Genomic DNA, 25,698 nt, shown 5'->3' with positions numbered 1-25,698 from the left:
GGGGCCAGGGCAGCCAGACTGGGTCCTCAGCCACCTCCCGAATACCCAACCTTAGGCCCGGAGTTGTTCGTCCACTGCACAAATACGTGCCCGGGAGGACTGCAGTGAACAAAGGGCCAATTCCTGCTCTCGTGGGCTGGCCCTTTGGTGGGGGAGGCAGATGGTGGATGAAAGAGTGCGCAGTGCACTGTGGAACAGGAGGACGGGGAGCTCTGGGGGGAGCAGGAGGCCACGGGGCCTTTCAGAGAAGGCACCTCCTGTGCTGAAACCCGGAGGGGGTGGGGGAGGTTGGGTGAGTGGGGGCAAGGCCCCTGGGGGGAAGAGGGCCCTTGGGGCCAGGTCCTAAAGCCAGAGGTTCTGGAGGTGACAGTTAGGGGAGCAGAGGCCTGAGCAGGTTGGGGAAGAGGCCACTGTGGGGAAGCCGGAGGTCACGGTGGCGTGTAGGTCTGGCTGCCTGTGGGCAGCCCCCACCCTGACCAAGGCCTTCGGCAGCCTGGGTTTACAGGGCTGCTGGGGCTGGGGCACTGAGGCCTCCCTCTCATCTCTGGACCTCATCTGCTAAAGCTGTGCCTGCCCTACCCACGTGCCTCCTACCGCCCCAGGCGCGTGTAGGTGGCAGGCTCAGGGAGCCTGGTGCAAAGCTCCCATCGTGACTGAGGCACGCAGACAGGAAGGAGGGCGACTGTTCCCTAGGGCCCAGGCCTGTCTCCTCCTGGGGCTGGCAGGGCTGCTTAAATCAATTACCAAAGCGGCTGCAGCCTCCTGCTCACTCACAAAGGCCCCAGTCCAAGCGCAGGAGGGCGGGTCCCCAGGACAGTCTCCCCAGTGGTGACTGCTGCCTGTTCTCCTTGCCTTGGCCAGTCCCAGGCCCTAATAACCAGGAATAGGCTCTGGAATGGGCCCGCCCTGAGCTCAGAAGCTTCCGGGTGCTCTCTGAGGCTCAATCCCAGAGGGCTTCACTGAGGAGGTGTCACTGTGCCTGGCCTCAGGGGCGTGTCCCTGGGTGATCTCAGTGTGGCTGGAGATGTAGGAGAGGGCTGGAGGGGGTCTCACCCTGTCCTCAGGGCTGGGAGCAGCTGTGGCCACTCAGAGATCGTGGGCAGGGTGGGCAGGCAGGTGCAGGCGCCTCTGAGTCTCTGGGGGAGTGGGTTACTCAGGCATGTCGGTGCATGTGGCCACACATCTGGGTGGGCGGGAGTGTGTGTATGTCCTGTGACACCCTTCGCTGGTGCCTGCAGCGGCAGAGCACCCTGGGCCCCCAAAGAGGCCCCAGGAATGTCCAAGACCTGATGTGGAATGATCGTATGTCTGGCTTTCTCGTCAGGCCATGAATTCTTGCTGAAGGATCCTCAGATGGGAAGGGCTGATGCAGGCCCAGATCTTGAGGTTTTTGACTGTCCTGTTGGCTCCTGGCCTGGAGACGACCCTGCAGGCCGGCAGTCTGTGTCCCTCCACGGGGGGACCATGCCACGTGGCTGGTTTCTGGGCCTGGGGAGTATGGGCTGCAGCTCTGGGATGCTCCACGGACTAGATTTGTTGACCTTGGACCAGACTGTCAGTCGTGGGCAGATGAGGAGGGTGGGAAGGTTGGAGGAGAAAGGCTGGGTGAGGCAGACCCCCAACCCCTTCTGGAAAATTTCACCTTGGGGACTTCCGGACAGGGGAGAACAGATCCAGGCTGGCAGCTGGTAGAGTCGGAATGATGGGCCCCATTGGAGGTGAGGGAGCTTCTGGCCTTGCCCATTCTGTTCCCCTTCTAACCTGCCTAGCACCAACCCTGGCCTCAAAGGATGGATAGTGGCCTGAGCATGTGGCAGAAGCTTCAGCTCCCCCTGAGGACTGGCTGCTCCTAGTGCTGTGACCTCAGTACACACACACACACACACACACACACACACACACACCTGCTCACAGATTCCAGCACACAAAGACCTTGGTGCACACGTACACACAAGCACACAGATGCCAGCACAAACACACCTGCCCTCCCACACACGGTCACACACTTGCACTCCATTTTTGCATGAACTTCTCCAGATCAACTCTGGACCGTGCACTGCCATGTCCTGCCTGCCAGGTCATCTCCAGGCCAGGAGCCGTTGCTTGTGGTGGGGCTCTCTTGGGCTGATTGCTGTGAGACAAACTGGGCTGGGGACGGCTGCGTGGTGGTGTGGGACCAGACCCTGCTGGAGAGGGGTCAGGGGGTGGAATATTAGCATTAGGGGCAGTGGCCAGGGCCGGGGCAGAGCCCCACGGCCACATGCTCGCTGCCCTGCATCCTCGTGGCGCTGGTGTTGGTGCACACGCACGTTACACTCCCTGTGTTCCTGGCATCCAGCGCCCACGTGTCATGTTCACACGCCCTGTCTCATTCGCTTGTGCAAAGCTCACATCATACCTGCACATGTCCGCACGCGTGACTCAACGCACTTTTGGGCCCCACTTCAGGCTTCAGTGCTGGCTGCACACATTCCTGCTCACACGTCCCATGGAGATGCCCTGAGTCTCTCATAAGGTTCAGAGCCCAGAGGGGCACCTCTCGCTTGGGGAAGCTGTTCCTGACCCTGTTCTCTGCTTGAGGAGCCTTGGGAGGGTCACTGGGTGAGCATCGAGGAGGAGCCGACAGCTGCAGGGCTGGAAGGGCCACTGCTCACGCCTTTCTGTGGCCAGTGAGCAGGAATCCTGCTGTGGTGAAATCTCAGGCAGGCTGTGGTATGGAGGATGCCGAGGGTCAATCTGTGCAGCTGTGAGGACCCTGAAGAAGAGCTTTGCCGGGCGAGGCAGCTGGGGCAGTGCTGGGAGGTGGCATCTGGCTGGTGCATGTTGTATCCTGTCTCCGAATTCCCGTTCTCTGCGCACAGCTAGACGTTTTGCTGCACCAGCAAGGAGAGGAGTGGAGGCACCCTCAGCTCTGGGGACCCCGCTATGGGATGACTCCTCCCTGGACCACCTGCTGATGGGCTGCCCTGGTTCCCATCTCCACCCCTTTGCTCCCAGCACCTCTGCTGGTCCATGTAACTGATGTGCCTTGCATGCCAGGCCCTGGGCTCAGTGCTGGGGGCCCAGACTGGGCTGGGACCTGGCAGGGGTTGGGGTAGCACCTCTGTCCAGGGCTTATGGATGGCACCCTTTTGCTTACTGCCCTGGCAGCAGCCAGGAGGGGGGACCAGCCGAGGACTGCAGCTCTACCCAGTCCAGAACATTTGGCCAGGCAGGAGGATGGGCTGTACTTCCAGAGTCTGGTGGGTTTTTTGTCAGAGGAACTGAGCTAGAAAGACATGTGAATGATGGTTCAGCTCTGAGAAGCAAATAAGCCTTTAGAAGTCAGAAGGGGCCTCAGTTTCTCCATTTGTCCTGGCCCCGTTTGTCACATGCCCTGCAGGACACACACATCTGTCTTTCCTGCGTGGTCCTCCATGGAGTCCTGGGCCAGGTTCTGGGTCTACCGTGTCCCCATCCCAGTGTGCTCAGCCCAGGCCAGTAGGGAGGAGACTGCTTGGCACATCACAGCAGGTCTTCGATGGCCTCCCTCCTCCATCCCCAGGGATGTTCCAGGGATGGCAGGTGGAGGAGGCTTTTACCAGGAGAGGCAGAACTGGCAGGAGCAGGTTTTTAAAGTCTTGAGGTTGTCATAGCAACTGCATCCCTGCTGAGGTTCGGTGGCTGTGCAGACGTCCCTGTGCTGGAGTGGGCATGTTTGAAAGCCATGTGGAGCCTCCAGGCTGCTGCTGTGGCACCGGCGTGCCTTGGCGTTGGTGAGCTGTGGCATGGCTGTGCAGTGACGCAGGTGAGGTGAGGTGTGAGGTGGTGTATGTGGCCTTGCAGGGCTCAGTTTTCCTTGCCTGTGACCTCAGCCTATATCCAGCTCCAAAATGTGGTCTGCAGGGGGGAAGGGCAGGAGCTGGATCTGCCCCTCCCCTGTGCTGACCTAGATTCTGGCTGGCCTGCAGGTCCTGCAGCAGACGTGTCTGCAATGAGTCTAGCTGTGCAGGCTCCGTGGTCACCATAGCTTTTGGTACCCAAGGAGGTAGACAGAGGTTTGAATCTAGGACTGGGCAGCTCCCTCGCTTTCCACCCCCACAACTGTGGTCTCAGTCATCAATGGACGAGGCCAAGTCAGTAGGGGAAGCCGGGCTGTGCCCTCGGCTGGGTCCTGTGGCCTTTGGGCTGCCACCCTGAGCCGGGGATGGAGGTGGGGGCATGGGGCTGCCGCCAGCACCTCGATGGTCCTGCAGCTGTGGTGCTCACAGTTCTAACACCATGCCTAACACCATGCTGTCATCTTTTTGCTTCTGGAATTTTGAGCCAATTTGGGCTCACCAGGGTGATGGCACCCCTCATCTGGCCGAGCCTTCTGAGAGCCTGAGGGAGTCGGGACCCCACCCTAAGCTGGGCATGGTGTGGGCCACGTCACCATCCACCTTGTGTTTATGCGATGATTTAAGAGAACACGGCAGTCTCAGAAGAGCGGTGGTGGCGTTTAGCTTAATGGCTTTTGATGCAGAAGCCAAAAGCATGGTCTGGGCCAGACCTAGGCAGTCAGGGCTCTGGGCTGGGCAAGGGCACCGTCTAAAAGGCCGGGTGGGGATCAAGGGGAGCCAGGGCTCAGGCTGGAGGCCGCCTGAGGGCAGATGAGGGTCTGCAGGGGCTGTGGCATGAGGATCTTCATTGCTTCAGTCTTGGAGGAGACCAAAGTCCAGACAAGCCTAGGGACGGGACAGAGGAGGTGGACAGAGGTGTGGGAGGCCGGTCACAGCCCACTGCACAGGGGGTCTTGGGGACGCCAGCTCAGCCCCAGGTGTCAGCTTAATGGTTGCCTCCCGCCCGGGTCGGGGCCCACTTCTTGTGCCCAGGGCCCTCTCCAAACTCTTCATCATGGCCCCTCTCCACCTCCCCCGGGACTCCAGGCCAGCTGGGCAGCGCTGTGTCTGCACTGTGCGTCTTTTGAGCTTCGTCTCCAGCCCCGGACCCTGGGGTTCCTCCTTCCTGGGCCTCTTCCTGAAGCCTGAGGAGCCTCCTCTACTGGGGGAGGGGTGTCCCTGCCCAGTCTGGGTGAGGGGAGTCGCAGCCCCGGCTCAGATCCCACTGCTCACATGTATGGCAAGTCATGGCCTTGCTCTCCAGAAGCCGCAGCAGCCTGCTGAGGATACTGTGAGCACAGGACTCGGTGTCCATCTTGGCTGTACCCTCTCAGAAGCATCAGCCTGGTGACCTTGTGACCTCTTACGTCCCCTCTGCAGGAAAGGTGACCAACAGTCTGGGTTGGCCTGGGACTGTCCAGGTTTTAGCACTGAATGCCCCATATCCCAGGAAATTTCTTGGTCCTGGACAAACCTTTTATCAGTAGGGTCTACCTGGGGGACATATGAGACAGTGGTCCCTTCAGGAGAAGCTGTGCGGGGCATGAGCCCACCCTGATGTGTGGGGGCCAGGCCTGGGCAAAGCTGTGCGGGGCATCAGCCCACCCTGATGTGTGGGGGCCAGGCCTGGGCAAAGCTGTGCGGGGCATGAGTGCACCCTGATGGGTGGGGGGCAGGCCTGGGCAAAGCTGTGCGGGGCATGAGTGCACCTGATGGGTGGGGGGCCGGGCCTGGGCTCAGCCGGAAGACAGCCCCAGTTCCTCCAGCGTGGCTGGGCCCCATCCCCACCTCACTTCCTTCCATCTCCACCTTTGCCGACTCCGGGGATCTGAGCCTCCTCCTGGTCTATCTCTGGCTCTGAATACCTCCTGTGTGCCGGGTGCTGACAGCTGAAAACACATTTGTGTTTCATTTTGTCCCCACAATGACCCAGGGAGCAGTACGGCCGTCATCCCATTTAGCAGATGAGAACAGGAGGCTCTGATGGAGTTTCCCTGGAGCGTGCTTAATAACCACAGAGCAGCGGGGCACTCAGCTTCCGCATGGAGCTCCCCAGAGCCTGTGGCGTCCTCTCCAGGACTCCGGTAGTGTCGAATGTGGGGGCTCACACTCTCACCAGGGAGACCCATGCTTATCACCTGGGACGTGTTTTCTGCCCGCAGAGGCTCCGTCTGCATCTCTGGCTGCTCAGGGGAGGTGAGTGGGGCCTTGCTCACTCAGGACAAAGGAGACTGAGGTGGGGCTCTAGGCCCCTCTTCCCCGCCCACTTGAGTGCACCCCAAAGGCACATGGAGCCCCTGGGGTGCTGCCTGTGGTCAGGCCAGAGACTGCTCCACTGTCCAAACTGTGCTCATGGGGATACAGCCTGAGGACTGTTACAGTGGAACCTGGGTAAAGAGCCCTGTGGACCTGTGCTCCAGATTCAGGCCAGTCAGGGATGCCATCGTGGCCTAGACAGTCTCCTGAGGGGAGCAGACCAGGTGGAGGTCAGGACTACAGGCCTGGGACTGGCTTTTTCCTTGCTGTGTGGCCCAGGGTGAGTTACCCAACCTCTCTGAGCCTCCGCTTCCTCACTTGTCAAATGGGGATCATCATTTTCCTGTCTCAGGCTGGAGGCTTGCACGTGTTGGGCCAGGGTGCAGCACTGAGGGAGCCCCGTCTGAGGTCCCACCTGTCTGCTGCTCTGGGATCTGGTCTGGGGGTTTCTCAGCCTGGGTCTGGCAGTCTAGGTGGATCTTGGAGGGAATGACTGACCAAGCCCACAGTAGGATCTGAGGGGCTGGATGTAAAGGAGAATGGAGGGGTGGAGGGAGGGAGGAGGGAGGAAGGAGGGAGAGAGAGAGAGAGAGAGGGAGAGAGGGGGGGAGAGGGGAGAGGGGACACACACACACATTTAACACACATTTTACACACACATGCACATTACTATTTAATATTACACACATTTACCACACACACACACACACAATATTTTACACACACACATTTACTCACACATTTTTAATATGACACACACATTTACACACATTTTACACATTAATATTTACACACACACATTTACCACATTAATTACTTTAATGTCACATTTTAATATTTTACATTTTCACACATTTACCACACACACATGGCCATGCCATTATTACTTATCAACACACACACATTTTAATTATACATTTACTACACATTATTACTTATTTAATATTTTACATTTACACACACATTTTTTACACACATAATATTTTTACACATGCACACATGCACACATTTTACACACATATTTTACTGCTGACATATTATTTTTAATACACATGAGAGGGAGGGAGAGAGAGAGAGAGGGGGAGGGAGAGAGAGCGCGCGCTTGCTTCTTAGCCTGGGCAAAGACTTGGGAGACCAGCAGGCCGGCGCTGGCTTTGCCATGGAGGGGAAGCACCTCCCAGCCCCCCGCTCCGGACCGGCTCTGCTGCACCAGGGGCCGCGGCTCTCCCTTGGCCGGGCGGTGGCTCCCGGCTCAGCCACGCTCCGCGCGGTGCGGCCCGACCCCGCCCCCCAGTGGCCGGCGCGGGGAACTGCTGCGGGGGAAAAGGACCGTCCGCAGGGCGGGGGCGGGCGCGGCTTCCGGGAACCTGCCCGGGCTCTCTGCACCTCGCTGCATAGCCTGGGTACCCCCCAGAGAGGCCCCAGTGCTGGAGCTTCGGGCTTGGTGACAGGACTGCCGTGGCTGGCACTCATTTTCCAGTGGGCATGGGGGCAGGCAGGCCGGTCTCTGATGGTTTAAGGATGCTGTGGTTGGAGTATTGGTCCCCTCCCAAACTCCAGCTGGAATTTCATCCCCAATGCGGCCGTATTGAGAGGCGGGGCCTTTAAGAGGTGAGTGGGTCACAAGAGCTCTGCCCTCATGAATGCATTAATTTATTTATAGATTAATGGGTTATCATAGGAGTGGGGCTGGTGGCTTTGTAAGAAGAGAGAGACCTGAGCCGGCACGCTCAGCCCCTCACCCTGTGACGCCCTGCACTGCCTTGGGACTCCGGGGTTCCCACCAGCGGGAAAGCCTCACCAGATGTGGCCCATTGACTTTGGACTTCGGAGCCCCCAGACCTGTAAGAAATATTTTGTTTCTTTTAAATTACCCAGTTTCAGATATATAAATACATTCTGTTCCTTTTAAATTGCCCAGTTTCTGTTATCAGCAGCAGGAAACAGACTAAGACAAGGGGCAAGCCAGCCCCTGCCCACGAGGAGCTCCATTCTGGCGTTGAGAACCCAAGCACGCAACTGTGACCTTTGTCATGCTGGAGACTTGTTTTGTGGTGGCCCCAACCTCAACTTGCCAGCAATTTGTAAAAGAACCACGTCAATTTTACATAGCAAATTAAACCCAGGGTAAATGTGTGTCCCTGGATTCCAATAGCAGGTAAATATTCTTAATGGTGAAAACTACAACTCCTGTTGAAACTCTTGTGTGCTGCTCTTGCCACTGAGTTTAAACAACAACAAAAAAACAACTCTGTGCTAATCATATAAAGAATATTTTTGTCTGGACTATCTACGGCCATGTTCTCCACCCTGGATGTGCAGTAGAATCCCCTGGGTACTTCAGGCGCTCACTGGAGCTGGCTCCACCCCCACGCCCAGGCTCTGATGTGCTTGGTCTGGGTTGCAGTCTTGGCACCAATATTGTCCTAGTTTTGTGTTGCTATGAAGGAATATCTGAGGCTGGGTAATTTCTTTTTCTTTTTCCTAGGTGAGGAGCAAGGATAGAGGCTGGGTCATGATAAAAGAGGTTTGTTTGGCTCACAGTTCTGCAGGCTGTACGGGAAACATGGTGCCGACATCTGCTTCTGGGGAGGCCTCAGGGAGCTTTCACTCATGGCGGGAGGTGCCTGAGGGTAAGAGAAGAGGCGAGAGAGAGAGGGGAGATGCCAGGCTTTTTTAAAACAACCAGCCCTGGCTGGGCGCAGTGGCTCACGCCTGTAATCCCAGCACTTTGGGAGGCCGAGGCGGGCGGATCACAAGGTCAGGAGATCGAGACCATCCTGGCTGACACGGTGAAACGCTGTCTCTACTAAAAATACAAAAAATTAACCAGGTGTGGTGGTGAGCGCCTGTAGTCCCAGCTACTCCCAAGGCTGAGGCAGGAGAATGGCGTGAACCCAGGAGGCGGAGCTTGCAGTGAGCCAAGATTGCACCACTGCACTCCAGCCTGGGCGACAGAGTGAGACTCTGTCTCAAAAAAAACAAAAAACAAAAAACAAACAAACCAAAAAACCAACCAGCTCTCATGGGAACTGATAGAGCAAGAACTCACCCATCATCGTGAGGAGGGCACTAAACCATTCATTCTGGATCCTTCCCCATGACCCGAACACCTCCCACCAGGCCCCACCTCCAACATCAGGGAACAAGTTTCAACATGAGGTTTGGGGACAAACATCCAAACGATAGCAGGTGTTTTTGAAGAACACTCGGGTGTTTCAAACCTGGGGTGAAGCCACGGGTAATACTGTTTTTCAGACGTGGCTGGAGACCTGGGGTTCCTACACCGCAGAGCCTCCCTGCCAGAGTTCTCAGCTCCTGGGGAGGCCGAGGCGGGTGGATCAGTTGAGGTCAGGAGTTCAAGACCAGCCTGGCCAACATGGTGAAATCCTGTCTCTACTAAAAATACAAAAAAATTAGCTGGGCGTGGTGGCGCACACCTGTAATTCCAGCTACCCAGGAGGCTGAGGCACAAGAATCACTTGAACCTGGGAGGAGGAGGTTGCAGTGAGCTGAGATCTCACTACTGCACTCCAGCCTGGGTGATGGAGTGAGACATTGTCAAAAAAGAAAAAGAAAAAGAAGTATCATGACAAAAGAAATAACATTTTTTAAAAAGACAGTGTGGTATTTGCATCAAGATAGACAGATCAATAGAACAAATTACAGAGACCAGATATAGACCCACAAATGTGAGCAACTGATTTTCAACAGAGATGCAAAAGCAATTCAATAAAGGCAAGTTTTGTTATTGGTAAATGATGCTAAACAGTTGGATATCCATATGCAAAAAATGAACTTTGATCCATACTTTGTACTATATTAAAATATTAAGTCAACATGGATCATAAACCTAAATGTAAAACCTAAAATTATAAAACTTCTATAAGAGGACATAGGAGAAAACCTTTGCAAACTTAGATCAGGCAAAGCATTATTAGATAGGATATCAAAACATAATCCATCAAATAAATAAGTTGTTTCATCAAAATGAAGAACTTCTGCTCTTCCAAAGACACTGCTAAGAAAATGAAGAAAATGAAAATACAAGCCCAAGGCTGTAAGAAAATTTTTGCAAATCACATATTTGATAAAGGACTTGTATCGAGAATATATCAAGAACTCTCAAAACTCAATAATGTTAATGGAGAAAAACACTCTGTAAAATATTTTAAAGAGGTTTTTTCTGAGTCAATATGAGTGACCATGGCCTGGAGAACACAGTTTCGAGAGGTCCTGAGAAAGTGTGCCCCTGGCAGTCAGATTACACTTTGGTTTCATAGATTTCAGAGAGGCAGGAGTTATGGGAAAAGACATAAATCAATACATAGAAGGTAGACATTGGTTTGGCCCCAAATGGCAGGGTATCTTGAAGCAGGGAGTACAGTTTGAGGTGGATTCAGAGATTCTTTAATTTGCAACTGGTTAAAGGAGTAAAGTTCTATTTAAAAATTTGGAGTCAGCAGAAAGGAACGTTTTGAGTTAAGATATAAGCCTCTTAACCCTTAGGGGTGTGTGACTTAACTCCTGTCTGGCACGGCCTTAGGTCCTGTTTGTAATTTGATATTGTCACAAAGAGTTTGTTTTGTTTGTCTTATGAAATCTATTTTAACATTAATGCTTGAGGTGCATGATGAGATGTGTCCAACTTCCCTTCCCATCATGGCCAGGAATTCAGTTTTTAAGGTTTTCTGGGGTCCCCTTGGCCAAGAGGGGGTCTGTTCAGGTGGTGGGGGGCTTAGGATTTCAGTTTTTTTTTTTTTTGAAATGGAGTCTCCCTCTATTGCCCAGGATAGAGTGCAGTGGTGCAATCTCGGCTCACTGCAACCTCCACCTCCCGGGTTCAAGCGATTCTCCTGCCTCAGCCTCCCAAGTAGCTGGGATTACAGGTGTGCACCACCATACCCAGCTAATTTTTTTGTATTTTTAGTAGAGATGGGGTTTCACCGTGTCAGCCAGGATGATCTCGATCTCCTGACCTCGTGATCTGCCCACCTTGGCCTCCCAAAGTGCTGGGATTACAGGCGTGAGCCACCGCGCCCGGCCGGTATTTCATATTTTTTGATGCTATTATAAATAGCTTTTTTTTTTTTTTTGAGACGGAGTCTCACTCTGTTGCCCAGGCTGGAGTGCAGTGGCGCGATCTCAGCTCACTGCAAGCTCCGCCTCCCGGGTTTACGCCACTCTCCTGCCTCAGCCTCCCGAGTAGCTGGGACTACAGGCGCCCGCCACCTCGCCCGGCTAGTTTTTTTGTATTTTTTAGTAGAGACGGGGTTTCACCGTGTTAGCCAGGATGGTCTCGATCTCCTGACCTCGTGATCCACCTGTCTCGGCCTCCCAAAGTGCTGGGATTACAGGCTTGAGCCACCGCGCCTGGCCAATAGCATTATTTTTAAAAACTTTCATTTGATCGTTTGTTCCTAGGATATAGAAATCCCATAGATTTTTGTGTATTGATTTTGTATCCTGAAACTTTGCTGAAGTTGCTTATTAGTTCTAGTAGCTTTTTTTGTAGATTATACCCAACTTTCTACATAGATGATCAGGTCTGTGAATTAGACAATTTTTTCTTTCTAATCTGGACACCTTTTATTTCTTTTTCTTACCTTATTGGTTTGGTTGGAATGTCCAGTCCAATGCTGAGTAGAAGTGGACATCCTTGTCTGCGTCCTGCTCTGAGGGGAGACATTATGGAGTATGACTTACCTTGGGTTTTTCATATCAGGCTGACACATTCTTCCTATTCCTAGTTTGCTGAGAGTCTTTATGAGGAACGGGTTTTAGATTTTGTCAAATGCTTTTTCTGCATGTATTATGATAATCATGTGTTTCCTTCTTTAGTTTGTTAATATGATGAATCACACTGATTTTGTTAAACCAACCTTGCATTCCGGAATAAACCCTGCTTGGTTATATTATAGTATTTTTAAAAATATCGATGGATTTTGATTTACTAAAATTTTGTTAATGTTTTTTGCATCTGTGTTTATAAGGGATATCGGTCTGTAATTTTTTTTCTTGTGATGCGTTTGGTATCAGAGTAATGCCGGCCTCAATGAATGAGTTGGGAGACAGTCCCTCTTCTTCAGTTTTCTCAGAGTTCTGTTAAATGGGCATTCTTTTCTTTTTGGAGACAGAGTCTTGCTCTGTTGCCCAGGTAGGAGTGGAGTGGGTCACATCAGGGCTCACTGTAGCCTCAGCTTCCGGCAAAGTGATCCTACATCTCAGCCTTCCAAGTAGCTGGAACCAGAAGTGTGCGCCACCACACCTGGCTAATTTTTAATTTTTAGTAGAGACGGGATCTCACTGTGTTGCCCAGGCTGGTCTTGAACTCCCCACACTCCAGGAATGACACCTTCACTCAAATCACAGCCCCTCTGGCTGTCATTCCTGGAGCCCCTTGTGCTGCACTGGCCCCTGCTTGGTCCTGGTCCTTCTGGCCACCCTCAGGCTCCTGCCTGGTGTGTCACACCTCCCTCATCTACTGTCCCTCCTGGCTCCAGGCACCTGCCCAGATGCCACTCCACCATCTCCCCTCCTGTTTGAGACGCAGGGCAAGACCACGGTGCTGCTCTCAGAGCCTCATGCTCCGCCTGTCCCACTAGGAAGCAGCTGAGGCCTCAGTCAGCCTCCTTGGGGGCCCAGATTAGTTTGAGACACTTGAGACCTGTTAAGTCCCGTCCCACAGACCCCTCTGAGCCTCCTCCATCACCACACGTGTGGGAAGATCCAGGCCAGTGGGGCCTGGCCAAGCCAGTGATGGGGAGCCTCCCAGGGGCCTTGGGGACACGTGGGGGCCAAAGGTTGGAGAGGGTGGAGGCTGCTCAGCCAGGGCCAGAACCAGAGCAGCCCTTTCGGTGGGACAGTTGTGGAAAGCTGACAGTAATGCAAACAGTTCTTGTTCATAGGACTGCAAAGGAGTTTTGTCCGGAGGAATGAAGTATTTTGTGGATATTGACCAGTTTTGTGTCTATTTCAGCACCCTGGATTGTCGACAGTGATTTGGGTCCTCCTTGGAACTGGGCTCTAACGCTCAAGTCTTCTTCGTTCGTTAGTGTTGAGGGTTGAGTTGTGTCTCCTAAAAGATATGTTGGAGTCTCGGCCGGGCGCGGTGGCTCACGCCTGTAATCCCGGCACTTTGGGAGGCCAAGGCGGGTGGATCATGAGGTCAAGAGATCAAGACCATCCTGGCCAACATAATGAAACCCTGTCTCTACTAAAAAAATACAAAAATTAGCTGGGCGTGGTGGCACTTGCCTGTAGTCCCAGCTACTCGGGGGGCTGAGGCTGGAGAATCACTTGAACCCGGGAGACAGAGGTTGCAATGAGCCGTGATCGCGCCACTGCCCTCCAGCCTGGCGACAGAGTGAGACTCTGTCTAGAAAAAAGATACACTGGAGTCTCAACCCCCAGCACCTGTGAGTGTGACCTTGTTTGGAAGCAGGGTCTTTGCAGATTTAATCAGTCAATTTGAGGCCATGGTGGACTGGGGTGTCTTTACAAGAAGAGGGCAGTGTGGGCCCAGACACAGAAGATGCAGGGGACACAGGAGTGGTGAGGCTGGAGGGATGTGTCTGTGAGCCAGGGAGCATCAAGGATTGCCAGCAACTGCTAGAAGCTGGAGGAGGTGAGGAAGGGTCATCTCTGGAGGCTTCGGAGGGAATGCAGCCCCACCAATACTTGATTCCAGACTTCCGGCCTCCAGAACTAAGAGGGAATAATTTTCTGTTGTTTAAGCCAGTCTGGGGTCCTTTATTATGGCAACCCTGAGAGTCCCATGCAGTGTGCGTGGAAGGGGTTGCTCCAGACAGAGGAAAGCACACAAGCAGGTGTCCCAGGAGTGGGGGGTAGGGGAACGAGGGGCTGGGTCATGGAGAACCTTTGAACTATTTTCCTAAAGGCAGTGGGAGGCTTTTTACAAAAGGCCTAATTCTGGAAAAGGTTAAAGCACATGTTTTGAAAACAACACTATGACCCTCATGCCAGAGGTTTTATTGAACTTGTGTTGATTTTAACCCCTGGGCCTGAGAACAGAGAACCGGGTGAGTGTGACAGAGGCATGCCCACTTCTGGGGAGGCCAGTGGGGCCTCTGCGCCTCCTGGCAGGGGTCGCTCAGGAAGAACAAGAGGTCGTGTGGAAGACGATGCTGGATGGTAAAGGTGGAGTTTTGGTGCTTTTGTCCTGGACCACTGACACGTTCTTGTTCAGCACAAGGGCAATGGCAATGGCCACTGGTAATCCTGGTCTCCAGGCGTGCTCGTGTGTGCCTGGAGGCACTGGAGTATCCAGGCGTGTTCGTGTGTGTGTACAGGCACTGGAGAATCCTGGCGTGTGTGTGTGGATAGAGGCACTGAGTATCCAGGCGTGTTCGTGTGTGTGTACAGGCGCTGGAGTATCCAGGCGTGTTCGTGTGTGCCTAGAGGCACTGGAGAATCCAGGCGTGTGTGTGTGCATAGAGGCACTGGAGTATTGACACGCTAGGGGTGAACACGCCCAGTGTGGATGCCCTGCAATGTTACCCTGGGAAGCAGATGATGTGGGCCATCTGGTGGCCACACTGGCACTGTGCTGCTCTGTGTTTAGCTGGGCATGTGCTCTGGGCTGGGCACAAGGCAAGATGAGGACAGCTGCTGGGCTGTGGACAGTTGTTCGCAGGGCTGCAGGCTCTTGCAGGTGGGCCAAGAGGGGCTGTGCAGCCCATGAGGGTGAGGCTGAGACTCCACACTGAGCCCAGGTTTAGGGGACTTGGTGGGGGTCACATCCTCCCCTGTCCCAGACTTGTCCTGGCCCCTCTCATATCCTGCAGAGACCCCCTCACTGTTCACCCTTGTGTCCTGTAGAGACCCCTCTCAGTGTCCACCCTCATGTTCTGTAGAGATCCCCTCAGTGTCCAGCCTCATGTCCTGTAGAGACCATGTCACCATCCAGCCTCGTGTCTGTGGGGCCCACGACCACCCGTCCAGCCTCGTGGCCTGTAGAGACCCGCGTCACCGTCCAGCCTGCATTGGCCTGGAGACCCGTCACCGTCCAGCCTGCGTGGCCTGGGGCCGTCACCCGTCCAGCCTCGTGGCCTGTAGAGACCACGTCACTGTCCAGCCTCGTGGCCTGTAGAGACCACGTCACTGTTCACCCTTGTGTCCTGTAGAGACCCTCCCCAGTGTCCAGCCTCATGTTCTGTAGCGATCCTCAGTGTCCAGCCTCATGTCCTGTAGAGACTACGTCACCGTCCACCCTCATGTCCTGTAGAGACCACGTCACCGTCCAGCCTCGTGGCCTGGAGAGACCACGTCACCGTCCAGCCTCGTGGCCTGTAGAGACCACGTCACTGTCCAGCCTCGTGGCCCTCTGCATTTGCTCCTTGGGTTCCTGGAACTTGAGCTTGGGTCTTGGTTCACCGCTGCTTTGGGAAGGGCCCTTGGCTGCTTTTTGCTTCAGCAGCTGGGGAGCAGTTAACCTTCAGACCCGACCCTATCCCAAGGCAGCTCAGGGAGGGACTGGGCACTTGGTTATTTATGTATTTACTTATTTTTTAATCAAAGCACAGCAAACACACTGACCATGTGGAGGTGGCCCAGTGGAGCCTCACAGCGAGCCCTGGGCCACACAGAACATGGCCCCGGAGCACCTCTATGGGGTTTTAACAGGCTCTTGGGGGACCCCGGGGTCTCTAGACTGCGTCTGCCTCCTTGTGCACCAGGGGGCGGCAGCATCTGTTCGTGTTTGCCCACCTGGACCCCATCCAGGGTTTTTCCCAGGGCGACCTCATCCGTTTTGGGGAGTGGGGAGAGCCCCTGAGGGGTCGGCCTGGAACGGGAGGTGGCAGCCCATTGCCCGAGTCTCGAAGTGAGTCCTTCCCCACAGCACTTCAGGATTACTCTGGGGCCAACCTAGGGTTAGGAATTTAAAAATGTTTAAAAAAATTGTTTTCCTTTTTTGGGGGGAAATTGGTTATACATCCAGATGGTTCAAAAAGCAAAAGTTTAAAAATAAATAATAGTTTAAAAAATGCGCAAAACAAAAAAACTGCGTAAAGTGAAAAGGAAGCGTTTCTGCTTCTCTTTCAGGTCCTTGACGGTGATTCTGACCATCACAAACACACACGCTCCCTCAGTTGTCAGGGGACTTTGAACTGTGCCTTTCCATGAAACCCCATGGCTTGGAGAGGTCCAGCATTGTTAGGGCCCCCTTACCCATGGTGTGGCGGTCCCTGACCGATTTAGCCATTATTGAGGGACATCCTGGTTACTTTCAACGTTTTTTTCACAGACAGTGGTGCCAAAGGTGTCCTTGGACATGAGTCGTCTCCCGGTGGGTGAGCACATCTTAGGACAGATTTCTGAAAGCAGATGTGCCAGGCAGAAGGGCTTGTACCACGGAGGTGGGGCAGTGTTGTGCTACCTGTGCCTTCCTAAAGCGTGTGTTGTGAAGTCTCTGGTTCTTTCTTTTTAAAAATTTATTTATCTTTAATTTTTTAAAATATAGAGACAGGGCCTCACTATGTTGCTCAGGCTGGTCTTGAACTCTTGGGCTCAAGCGATCCTCCTGCCTCGGCCTCCCCAGATGCTGGGATTCCAGGCCTAAGCCACCATGCCTGGACTGGATCTTTCCAATCTAAGAGTTAAAAAGAGAAATTCTTTGCATTTTAGATTTGCGTTTCTCCTACCATGAGTCAGGTTGAACAAGCTTTTGTTTGTTTAAAAGTCATTTTCTCCTGTTCTGTAAACAATGTATATTCTTGACCTATTTCCTTCCTTCCTTCCCTTCCTCCCTCCCTCCCTCCCTCCTTCCTTCCTTCCTTCTTTCGAGATGGAGTCTCGCTCTGCTGCCCAGGCTGGAGTGCAGTGGCGCGATCTTGGCTCGCTGCAACCTCTGCCTCCCTGGCTCAAGCGATTCTCCTGCCTCAGCCTACCAAGTAGCTGGAACTACAGGTGTGCACCACACCTGGCTAATTTTTGTATTTTTAGTAGAGACAGGGTTTTGCCATATTGGCCAGGGTGGTCTCGAACTCCTGACCTCACGTGATCCGCCCAGCTTGGCCTCCCAGCATACTGGGATTACAGACCCTTGACACATTTTTCTTATTGCATTGTTGGGTTTTGTCTTATTGATTTGTACAGGGTGTTTACATATTAAGGGCCTTACACCTAAATACTTGCAGATTGTTTTTTACATTTTTTTCTTAAAAAAAATTTTTTTTGGGAGACAGAGGTCTCACTATGTTGCCCAGGCTGGTCTCAAACTCCTGAGCTCAAGGGATCCTCCCATCTCAACCTCTCAAGCAGCTGGGACCACAGGTGTGTGGCACCCCCTCCCCTGGTTTGTTGTTTGACTTTTGTCTTTGCTTAAGGAGTTTTGCCATATATAATTTTCTTTTTATTACATGAGGTAATTAATATTTTTCATAATATTCCCCGTCCCCCATGCTTTCTTCTAGTACTATTTACATTAAAAACTTTTAAATCCTTGTAAATCCACCTAGTCCTTATTTTGCTGTAAGAGCCAAGGTTGGAATTGGTGTCTGTTAGCGTCCATGGAGGAGACAGATGTCACCCTCAGCTTGGGAAATTTGAGGAGAGATGAATAAAGGGACTAAGATGTGGTTGGCAGGTAGAGAAACCACTAAGGCTAATGCTGGGTGGGACCCCTCAGGCCTTGGAGGAGGCAGGGAGGCTGCAAGGGAGGTGGTCCTGTGGGAGCAGAGACCTGGGTGTGGGGAGATCCGAGGGCAGGGCCTTACAGGGAGGGTTGGGGGAACAAACACCCACTCCCAGCTGGCTCCCTGCAGGACAGTCCCACCCAGCAGCCCAGATTCAGGCAGCCACAGGTGCCCTACAGGTCACAGAGGTGGAATGTGGGGTGGGCCAGATGCCGGACAGGTGCAGCACAGGACGCTGGGATGAGCTCTGCCAGATGCAGCTCCATTTCTGAACCAACAGCCACCGACTTGGGGAATGGGCACTTCCAGGAGCTCCCCAGGGCACTTGGACTCAGCCCCCGGGACGCCGTGTGTGGCTGGATGTTCAGGAGCTCCCCAGGGCGCTTGGACTCAGCCCCCAGGATGCCGTGTGCGGCTGGATGTCCAGGAGCTCCCCAGGGCACTTGGACTCAGCCCCCCGGGACGCCGTGTGTGGCTGGATGTCCAGGAGCTCCCCAGGGCGCTTGGACTCAGCCCCCTGGGATGCAGTGTGCGGCTGGATGTTCAGGAGCTCCCCAGGGCACTTGGACTCAGCCCCCCGGGACGCAGTGTGCGGCTGGATGTTCAGGAGCTCCCCAGGTCACTTGGACTCAGCCCCCCGGGATGCCGTGTGCGGCTGGATGTTGGAGGGCTCAGGTCTGGGCCTGGGGGAGGCCAAAGGGTAGTGCCAGTGTGGAATGAGCCGACCACAAGCTGCTCTGGACAAGGCTGTGATCTGCCTTTGTGACCCCAGGGCTGCCCATGGGGAGCTTATGGACCTCTCAATGTCAGTGTTTTGGGGTGAGGGTGGGGGTCAGGTGATGCTGGGATAGATGGGGCAGGGTCTGCGGGGGTGGGAAGGGCCGGGGAGGCTGTTGGTGGGCACCGGGCCCCATGCTGTCATTCATGTATCCAGTGCACGTGGGTGAAGCCCTGCTCTAGCCACACCCTGGAACAAGGCTGTGAGGAATCAGTCACTCGTGGTTGCTTTTAACGAGCACTTACGTGTGCAGGTTCCTTGTGTTGACCTTCACAGGCTCACTTAATGCTCACAACAACCCTGCCCTCTAAATGAGGAGACTGGGTTTCAGAAAGGTTAAGGAACCTGCCCATGGTCACACCAAGCTGGGATTCGAACACGGGACTGGCCGACTCCAGGCCTCAGGCTCCTTCCTGCTGAGCTGTGCTGCTGCCTCTGGGGAGTCCCACAGAGATGAGGGTCAGCCTGTCTCCACTTTCGGGGAATTCACCCTCCACTGGGTGGGCAGAGGCCTCGTGATCTCATAAGGACAGCAGGGAGATTCGTGCTGAGCCACGTGCGCCGTCCTGCGCTCGCCTGTTCTTCTGGCCCAGGAACTAAGCAGCTATGTTGAGCCCCTGACAAAAACTTATGATGCTTTTCCTTTTTTTTTTTTTTTGAGACGGAGTTTCGCTCTGTCGCCCAGGCTGGAGTGCAGTGGCCGGATCTCAGCTCACTGCAAGCTCCACCTCCCGGGTTCACGCCATTCTCCTGCCTCAGCCTCCCGAGTAGCTGGGACTACAGGCGCCGCCACCACACCTGGCTAATTTTTTTTGTATTTTTAGTAGAGACAGTTTCACCATGTTAGCCAGGATGGTCTCGATCTCCTGACCTCATGATCCACCCGCCTCGGCCTCCCAGAGTGCTGGGATTACAGGCATGAGCCACCGCGGCTGGCCAAGTTATGATGCTTTTTGACATAAAATCTTTAAGCATTAAAACAATATTAAATCATAAAATCAGTATAAGGAAGTCTAAAACATTGCAGATTTTCCTGAGGTCAACTTAGACACTTTAAAAAAAATGCCAAATTCTTAAAACAATTGTTTTTGGTGTCCTGCTTTGATAGTTCCCTAAACACTTGCTCTGACCGCTAGAAATTCTGTACCTGGGTAGCTGGGGCCCCCATGGAGAGGGAGCAGCTCGTCCAGTGAGAGGGGCTTGGCCGTCATCCTGCAGGAACTCTGCTGCTGGGGGAGTGGGCAGGGCATGTGCAGTGTGGGCTGTGGCGTTTGAGGGAGTGGCCTTCACAGCCCTGTGGCTGGGGTAGGGAGCCCAGGGAGGCCATCCATGTTTCTCTCGAGGCACCTGGCAGAAGGCGGGCGAGGCATGGTGGGGGGTGATCTTTGACAGCAGAGCAGAGAGAGATGGTGGGCAGAGGCCCAGGCGGGCACCGATTAGGGCAAGCACTGTTCGCCCTTCAGGCAGGCCGGGGTCCGGGATCCGTGGAACCCCTCAACCACCAATAGGGCCTTGAACACCCTGGCCACGGCAGAGGTAGTCCAGGACAGAGGACAGTTCTGCCAGTGGTGAGTTGAATGTGGGTTAGGGGCAGGGTTCGGGGTAAGTTCAGGCACTTGGGACAGATGGTGACCAGGAAACCTCCAGCAGCAGTGGGCCCCAGGGCTGACCTGCTGCCCGTCCTGCCCTGTGCTCCACCATCCTGCTTTGCCCAGGTGAAGGGTTTCCAGGACTCTCCGTTTTAAAACCAGCACAGTCTGGGCCAACTGGGATGCACTGGTCACCTTGCTGGTGTGTCCCTGTTCCTGAGGGGGAAAGTGGGCCGGCAGCTGTCCCCTAGGGCCCAGGGAAAGAGACCAAACCAAAGTTACGACAGATTTCCCTGCCCCAGACTAAGGGAGCTGTGGACACAGAGGCCGTCCCTGGGAGGTGCTGGGATCTGGGCCCCGAGACCTCATGTTTCCCTGACCCAGGGAAGAAGCCCTGTCCACTCTGGGCCTTGCCCTTCCTTTCTTTTCCTCGGTGGAGGGAGGGAGGGAGAGAGGGTCGCCAGCACTGTTTGCCGGAGTGAGGCTCACGTCTCCTTTGTCTGCACAAGGCTGACCGCCCTGCATTTTCATGGTAAGTTTGTTTCTTCAAGCCGTTGTTAAAATCCTGGAAGCAGAGAAAATGCATTTGCTCCATCACCTTTCCTGATGTGACAAGTCCTATAAAACCTGTTAAAGCCTTTAATGAAATCCCTGCGCAGAGCTGTTCTGTGAATGAATGCGGAATCAGAATTTAAATTAAAATGTTGTTTTTGTTGTCTGGAGGCTTTGCCTGGGAAGAAATTAAAGGGGCAGCTCACCTTTCTGCCACCACTCAGGCCAGGTGGGCGCCATGGCTAGTCACCCTCTGACCCAGCGCTGGGGGCCCACTCGTGACTCACGGGCTGGGCCAAGGTGCTAGCTGGATTTCTAGGCAGTGGCTCTCCCCACACCTGAGACTGTCCCCACCACAGGCCCCACAGAATATCCACACTGAGGGGGAAGGTGGCTGCCTGTGGATCAGGTAGCCACTTGGGACTGGAGGTTTTATGTACTCAGAAGCAGAGGCAGACAGCCGCCCCGGAAGAGGAAGGAAGAAAGTGAGAGTGACCAAGGGGCTCGGGTGTGTGAATGGGTTGGTGCAAGGTGGAAAGGAGGCAGGGAACGTCTTCCCAGATGAAGGGAGCAGGTGGGAGGCCAAGGCAAGGGGCATGAGGCCTGGAGGCTTGTGGCTTGGCCGGGGGCAGTGGCAGCCCCGCTGCAGCTCTTCCCTCTTCCCTTCACGGAGTCTTGCTCTTTGAACTTAAGACATACTCAGGAGTCTGTTGTTCAAAAACAAACCAAAGGCTCTCTCAGCCTCTGCCCCATCACAGCCAAGTTCTGGAGAGCTCTCTGCTCTGTCTCCTCTTGTCTCCCCCTCCTCCTTCCTCTCCACCTCTGCATGTCCCAGAGAGACACAGACCCCCAGGCACCCTGGCTGGTGGGAGAGGCAGCACAAACATGAACGGCTCACAGGTGCCACGTGGTTGCCTTCAGAGAGGGGCGAGACACAGCTGTGTGGAACCGGCCCAGGCCCTGAGAGGTGCTTTCCTCTCCTTTTTTTTTCCAAGTTGGCAACGCTACCCTATTTCTTCTATGAGGAAAAGTAACTCTAAAAGCATTCAAAACGTTGAAAAAGTGTGTGTAACAAGTGTTTTCATCCCTGCACAGATTACCTCCAATGAATAATCAGCTATGCCTCCCCTCTTAGGGCCCCGGGTCCCGGGAGGAGGCCAGGGGGCGCTCGGGCAGGGCAGGGAAGGTGCTGCAGGTGGGGAGACTCTGGGGCACGTGGCTCTGGGAGCAGGTGCAAAGGGTTATAACTGAAGGAAGGAGAGGAGCCATAGCTGATTATTGATTGACAGTAATGCTACACAGGAATTAAAATCAGTCAACTTGAATAAGCCGTAAGAATAAGGCTGAGGCCAGGTGCGGTGGCTCACGCCTGTAATCCCAGCACTTTGAGAAGCTGACGTGGGCGGATCACAAGTTCAGGAGATCGAGACCATCCTGGCTAACACGGTGAAACCCCGTCTCTACTAAAAATACAGAAAATTAGCTGGGCGTGGTGGCGGGCACCTGTAGTCCCAGCTACTCGGGAGGCTGAGGCAGAAGAATGGCGTGAACCCGGGAGGTAGAGCTTGCAGTGAGCCGAGACCATGCCACTGCACTCCAGCCTGGGTGACAGAGCGAGACTCCATCTCAAAAAAAAGAAAAAAAAGAAGAACAAGGCTGAAACTGGCAGGGCACGAGGTGCGTGCCTGGATTTAGTCCCAGCTACTTGGGAGGCTGAGGCAGGAGGATTGCTTGAGTCTGGGAGGTCGAGGCTGCAGTGAGCTATGACTGTCACTGTACTCCAGCCTGGGTGACAGAGCGAGACTCCATCTCTTTAAAAAAAAGTCGATCTGGCCGGGCGCGGTGGCTCACGCCTGTAATCCCAGCACTTTGGGAGGCCGAGGCGGGCGGATCACAAGGTCAGGAGATCGAGACCACGGTGAAACCCCGTCTCTACTAAAAAAAATACAAAAAATTAGCCGGGCGCGGTTGTGGGCGCCTGTAGTCCCAGCTACTCGGGAGGCTGAGGCAGGAGAATGGCGTGAACCCGGGAGGCGGAGCTTGCAGTGAGCCGAGATCGCGCCACTGCACTCCAGCCTGGGCAACAGAGCGAGACTCTGTCTCAAAAAAAAAAAAAAAAAAAAGTCGATCTATAAAAACAAGTTGTAAAGGGTTTTGTTCTGTATGATCACATCAATGTAAACTGAAAAAAAATGATACGTGTTGTTCTTGGATGTGTATGTAGATACAAAAACTATGAAAACATGCAGGGAGATGATACAAAGCAATTTCAGAGATGCCCCCGCTGGGGAGGAGGGCACAGGACAAGCATTCTTCATTGTCTGACAGTGTGTTTTGAATGTGCGTTTGAATATTTTCATGCTTAAAAATTAAACAACAAGAGATGATGGGAGATAGGATGAGGAGGCAGCGTGCTGAAACGGGTCCATTTCCAGGTGGTGAAGAGAGTGAGCTGGGGTAGTGGGCTGGGCAGAGGGAGGGCTCTGAGGATTCCAGTAAGAATTCTGTAGGAAAAGGAGCCAGGGAGAAGGGTGGGAGGGCCGCAGGGGCTGGAAGCAGGGTGGTACTTCCTGGAACCCGAAGCCCAGGTGAGGACAGGTGCTTGTGCCACACCACCGTGGCGGTGACAGCTTGGGCAGGAGAGGCCGTGTGTGCTGAGGGAGGGGTCAGGAGAGGGATGGAGATCTGGAATTGAATGGATGCCGAGAGGACGCTTAGTCACGCATCGCCAAAGACGGCTCAGGGAGTAAATAGAGCACTAAAGGCTGGCTCACTCGGGAGAGCTGTTTCCTGTGGCTCAACAAGTTTATAATAAACACAGTTAAACTTTTATTTATGGCACAGCTGCTAATTGCACCATAAACACTTTCCATCAGGCAATTGCTGTTTACTCATTTGCCAATCAGCTCATTATGAAGCTACCTCTCCTTGCTCCTGCCTTCCCGCTTCCCAAATCCTGCTGTTTCTAGGGCGTCCCTCTGCAACTGTCCCCCCACCCAGCTGCCTGGCCTGCCTCCTGGTGTTTGAGGCCCTGTCTGCCCAGGCTGTGGTAGGTGTGCCTGCCCAGGCTTGGCTCTGTTCTGCTGCTGCCCATGGCCAGCCCCGACTGTCCAGCATCCTGGTGTTTGAGGCCCTGAACAATGCCCCTGCTGGGCTCTCCTGACCACTCTTTTCTCTGGCTCCCTCACGGCCCCTGGGGATCCTTGCCTCCCTCTTTTCCTGCCTTTATCCCAGCCCCACTCAGCATGCCCAGAGGTCTCACCACCCATCTCTCTCCTAGACCAGGGATTGCATAAAACTTAAGCCAGTGTTCCTGAGGGTCCTTCCTTTCCTTAAGAGGGAACATGTTCCGAATAGTCAACTCCTTCCACCTGTTTGCTGGATTCAGTGTCAGCTCCTCGCTCACGCTACCCCACAGAGCACTGAGACAGGGCTTACACTTACTCATACCTTGGTGCATTGGTTCACCTGACCATGGCAACCTCCACACAGGTCATCGTGTGAGTCCCCTTCCCCCGTGCAGAGTTCCCTCTGCAGAGCCGGCTCCAGGGTGAGCCTGAGCTGGGAGATCCTCTGGATGGAAGGAAGTTCCACCCTGTATCCAGTTACTGTGACACCTGCCCCCTATGAGCTAATAGGCCCCCAAATGGGTGGGGACAAGAGTTTTAGGGTGTGTGCTCTGTGTGCTCTGCAGCACCCACTTTGCAGACATCAGCATTAGCGGACATGTGTATTAGTGAGAATGCGCACGTGAGTGCATGCATGTTTAGGTGAGTGTGCATGTACATCTACGTGTGAATGGTGTCTGTATGTACACACATGCACAGAGGTATGTATGTGTAAACGTGTGCATATGTGAGTGACGTGTATGCTCATGCAGGTATGCGAATGTATATGTAAATGTGTGCACGTGTGTATGTGTAAGTGGTATGTGCGTGTGTGTACATGTAGGTTTTTGTGCATATGCAAGTGTATATGTGCACATAAGCGGTGTGTATGTGTGCATGTGTGTGAGTGGTGTGTATGTTCTCACGTGTGTATATGCATGTGGGCAGTGTGTTCACACGTGTATATGCATGTGTGTATGTGTGTGCACATGTGAGGGGTGAGTGTATATGCGTGTATATGCATGTGGGCAGTGTGTTCACACGTGTATATGGGCATGTGTGTGCATGTGTGTGCACATGTGAGGGTGCATGTATATATGTGTGAGTATATGCATGTGGGTGGTGTGTTCACACGTAGATGTGCCTTGTGTGCATGTGTGTGCACATGTGAGGGTGTGTATATATGTGTGTATATGCATGTGGGTGGTGTGTTCACACGTAGACGTGCCTGTGTGTGCATGTGTGTGCACATGTGAGGGTGCGTGTATATGTGTGTATATGCATGTGGGTGGTGTGTTCACATGTGTATATGTGCATGTGTGTGCATGCATGTGCACGTGAGGGTGTGTATATATGTGCACGTGCATGTGTGCATATAGCTGTGTTCATGTGTGTACATGCACATTGTACATGTGTATATGTCAGCATGTGCATATGTGTAAAAGTGAATGTATGTGTGTGTTGTGTACATGTAAGTAATGCATGTGTGTATGCATGTGTTCAAGTGATATGTTTGTGTGCATAGGCTACACATGTGTGCTTTCATGAGCATATGTGTGTGGGTGGTGAGTGTAAGTGCACAGAGGCCTCAGACTGAGTCTGATGGGGGGTCCCTGCTAGCTCTGGAGAGAATGTGGTCACAGGACTGAAGCCCTGTCTTCAGCTGAGTGGGTCTGTCTGGCATGCGCTCAGCACTCTCCTGCTCTCCTCCTGCTCTTCTGAGGTCAGCCACAGACCTGGACATCTGGCTTGTGGGGGGTATTGAGTTTCAGTGGCTGCATGTGCTTTCGTATGTGAACATGTGCTCATGTGTTGCATATGTGTGGTGTGCACTGTGTCCGGATGTGATCATAGGCAGCGATTTTGGGGTATTTTTGGGTGTCAGGGCACTCACTGGGG

General features: G+C 53.7%; 1 protein-coding gene across 2 annotated transcripts in view; it reads left to right on the top strand.

The window, feature by feature from the left end:
* Positions 1 to 7,469: 7,469 nt before the first annotated feature.
* MYT1 (myelin transcription factor 1) overlaps positions 7,470 to 25,698 on the top strand; it is a 115,226-nt gene continuing 96,997 nt past the window's right edge. The window contains exon 1 of one of the 2 annotated variants that reach the window (XM_031656913.1): positions 7,470 to 7,727. The gene's annotated coding sequence lies outside the window, so the exon portion shown is untranslated. Of the gene's footprint in view, positions 7,961 to 25,698 lie in introns of both variants that reach the window. The other variant, XM_031656914.1, reaches the window with a different exon arrangement.

Source organism: Papio anubis, chromosome 16, assembly GCF_008728515.1.
Source record: "Papio anubis isolate 15944 chromosome 16, Panubis1.0, whole genome shotgun sequence".
Taxonomy (NCBI): domain Eukaryota; kingdom Metazoa; phylum Chordata; class Mammalia; order Primates; family Cercopithecidae; genus Papio; species Papio anubis.
This window is presented reverse-complemented; position numbering and strand designations above follow the sequence as displayed.